The sequence below is a fragment of the Lynx rufus genome, unplaced genomic scaffold, assembly GCF_022079265.1.
Source record: "Lynx rufus isolate CCGP_SWC_20201006 ecotype Redwood Valley unplaced genomic scaffold, mLynRuf1.p SCAF_5, whole genome shotgun sequence".
Classification (NCBI taxonomy): domain Eukaryota; kingdom Metazoa; phylum Chordata; class Mammalia; order Carnivora; family Felidae; genus Lynx; species Lynx rufus.
In genome coordinates, this window is record NW_025814867.1 from 86,684,552 (window position 1) to 86,688,236 (window position 3,685).

A 3,685-nucleotide genomic window follows, 5' to 3' on the forward strand; every position below is an offset into this window, starting at 1 on the left:
ATCTCCTGCTCAACTGTAACAAAGCCAAATTTAGTGTCAAGCAGGACACCAGGGTTTCTGAGGAGATGTGAGGTGAAAGCAAGAAGCTGGACACTTGTCAACTGGGGGAGAAAGTCCAGGTGCCTCCTGTAGCCTGATCTTGCCTCCAGCCTCTCGTCATTGTTACCTCCCACACTTCAACATGTGTCTACAAGTGGGTTTCAACCAGTCTTTTTTTTTTGTTTTTGAAAGAGAACTCTTTATGACTTTGATGTACAGAACGTTCAACAGCACACACTCAGCCCGGTTTGGTGGCCAGTTCTTTAGCCTTTGGTTTTTCCAATTTGGCGATGTGAGCCATCGACTTTGGACCCAGGACGTTACCTCCTCAGTGACAGTGAATGTCATCATTTCTGTCATTGTAATTGGTCCTAATGGTTTCCATCAGCTTAGCCAGAGCACCTTTGTCTTCCGAGTTATCCTGTGTGAAGGCAACATTGGTGCAGGTCTTCCTGTAGACAAGATGCCCTAGTCTGGCCTTCACCTTGATAATGCAGTGGGGGACCCTCATCTTATGACATAGGGCAGGCAGGAAGACAACCAACTCAATGGGATCCACATCATGTGCAATCACTACCAGCAGAGACTTCTTATTTTCCATTAAGGTGGTGACAGTTTTAACCCCAGCTTGAAGGACAGGTGGCCACCGAGGGGCGGCATGCCCTTTGCTGGCAGCTTTCTTCTCATCCCAGGCCAACAATATCTGCTTCTTCTCTTGCTTTGTCTCTGGTATGTATTTGTGGGCCAGCTTAAGCAGTTGAAGAGCTGTTTGGCAGTCCAAGGCCTGGGTGACCTGGTTAATCATGAGAGGCACTTTAAAAAAATTTTTTTGTTACATTTTATTTATTTTTGATAGACAGACAGACAGAGCACAAGTGGGGGAGGGGCAGAGAGAGAGGGAGACACAGAATCCAAAGCAGGCTCCAGGCTCCGAGCTGTCAGCACAGAGCCTGACACGGGGTTTGAACTCACAAACCGAGACATCATGACCTGAGCCAAAGTCAGACACTCCACCGACTGAACCACCCAGGCACCCCCATGAGAGTCACTTTTAGACGTTTCTAGAGAAAAGGCCTTTGCCTCTGCAGCCAGATGTAGTGGGGCCATTTGAAGAAGCAGGTGAGGTCGCTTTTGGGCTGGATGTCCTATCTGATGCCAAAATTTGTGGGCCTTTTCTCAAACAGGAGATTGACCACCTTCTTGTCCTCCTGAGTTTTGACGACAGCGGGGGCTGGGACTACCTTCTTCCTCTTAGCCTTCTTTCCTTTCAGTGAAGAGAGTGGGTTCATCCAATCTGGTCTGCTCACAATTTCCCTAAACACAGAATAAATGTTCCCCACTCTGTATTCCCTCTGTCAGAGGCTTCCCTTATTTGCAATGGCCTCTCCTCCACCTACCCCAATCCTCCCCATCCCCAAGGCATTGCTTGGGTTCCCCTCCTCTGCAAAGCCTCCCCACCGAGATCTCCCTGTGGTGTTTTCTAGTCCACCTTGGGTTCTCTGCCCCAACCACAGACAGGGCAGCCCTTCCATCTGGCCCTATACCTTGGTAGCTGGGCCTGGCCAAGCAATGAGCTGGTGCCTCCCCCACTTTCCTGGCCTCGGCACATGACAGGGAGGGGATTTCCTTTGGGGCCTTAACTGGGAATTGTTCTCTTGCCCCACATCAGCCGGCTGCTGGGGGAGAGTCTTCAGTAGTTTCATTTCCCTCGTTTGGAATGTAGTTTTTAAGAACCAAAAGTCAAAAACGGAAAGAGGAGAGGCCACCGCCCACAGTGGAACCACTCAACCCCTCATGATGCCAGTCCTGGAAAAGCTTAGGGTTCAATGCAACGACTGAGGGTGAGGGAGGGTGGCTTGGCTGAAGGTCCTTCTTGGCTTGTTTACTCCTCTGCTGTAACCGTTTGGGGAGGGGGTGGGTCTCAAATCCTCAGGTCAGCTCCTCCTGCTCCTTGTTGCCCACGAGGTGGGGACTTACACAATTCACAAAGCTCTCCTAGGATAATGAGCCCATGGCCTCACTCAGCCACTAATTCCAGTAACTGACCTCCGTGTGGACCCTGCCCCTGCCTCTTCCTTTTCTAGAAATACTGACAGTATCAACATATGATCAAAGATTTCGTGTGGTGCAAAGATGACAAGATTCCTGCAGAAGTATCCTGTCAGTGCCAAGGTGCAGCTAGCACTGTGACATTGATGGGGAGGGACACACACGATAGGCATGGTTCGGTTCAGGGCAGAGTTGGGAGGGAATGAATCATGCAAAGACAGGTGCTGGGAGAGTCATGGGAGAAAGGTGCATGACTATTGGGTGACTCCAAAGGAAGCTTTGTGGAAAAGGCAGCGTCTGAACTGCATGCTTACAAGATGGGACTGGGTGTGGGGTCAAAGACCGAAGGAGAGATCAGGAAGGTGATGCGTGAGATAAAGTCATGCCAAGGAGAGACTGTAGGAGAGGTGATGGCATCTCTCTGCACGTCTGCAGGAATCTGATCAAGGTGTTTCTGTCCGGTGCTGCACACGGGCAGTTCTTGTTCCACTTCTGCCTTTCCGGGGGCAGGGGGTCCTGGCAGGCAGGGACTATGGTTTGTTCACATTGGTATGCATCCCTAGCAATACCTGGTCTAGCACCTAGTGGGTGCCCAGCAAAGGTTTTTCTCTCTTTCTTTCTTTCTTTTTATTGAAGTGTTGTTGGCGAACAATACATACAATATTGTATTAGTTTCAGGGGTACAATATAGTGATTCAATATCTACATACATTAAGAAGTGATCACTGTGAGAAGACTAGCTACCACCTGTCACCATACAAAGTTGTTACAATATTGTTAACTATATTCCCTAATGCTGTGCACTACATCTCCTTGATGTATCTTATACCTTTTAAATCCCCGTCTCCTATTTTTCCCATCGCCCCACCCCTTCCCTCTCACAACCACCAGATTGTTTTCTGCATGAGTCTGTTTCCGTTTGTTTGTTTGAATGCTTATTTATTTTGAGAGGGACAGAGAGAGCAGGGGAGGGGCATAGAGAGAGGTGGGGGGAGAGAGGGAGAGAGAGAGAGAGAGAGAGAGAGAGAAAGAGAGAGAATTCCAAGCAGGCTCTGCGCTGCCATCATGGAGCCCAATGCAGGGCTCGATCCCATGAACTGTGAGATCATGACCCCAGCCCAATTGAGTCTGATGCCCAATGGGCTGAACCATCCAGGGAACCTTTGTTTCTTTGTTTTGTTTTTTAGCAACAGAATTTTTTTTTAATGTTTATTATTGTTATTTTTGGAAAGAGCACAAGTGGGGGAGGGGCAGAGAGAAGGGGACAGAGGATCCAATGTGGGCTCTGTGCTGACAGTGTGACAGCGGCAAGCCCATTATGGGGCTTGAACTCAAGAACTGTGAGATCACCAGCTGAGCCAAGTCAGAAGCTCAACCTACTGAGCCACCCAGGTGCCTCTAGCAACAGAAAATTTCTTGAATGAAGGTTGAAGTGTCATTTGCTCTAGAGCAGTTGGAGAGGTTGAAGATTTAAGAAAAGTCACTTATTGGTGATTGAGAAATCCTTTTTCACAATTGATGAATATAAATCTGAGTTCTTACTGGGGGAACTGGGTGGTTCAGTTGGTTAAGCATCTCTTGATTTTGGCTTGGGTCG

General features: G+C 48.6%; 1 pseudogene; it reads right to left on the reverse strand.

The window, feature by feature from the left end:
• Positions 1-277: 277 nt before the first annotated feature.
• Positions 278-1,342, reverse strand: LOC124527211 (60S ribosomal protein L7a-like; annotated as a pseudogene).
• Between the last annotated feature and the right edge of the window lie 2,343 nt (positions 1,343-3,685).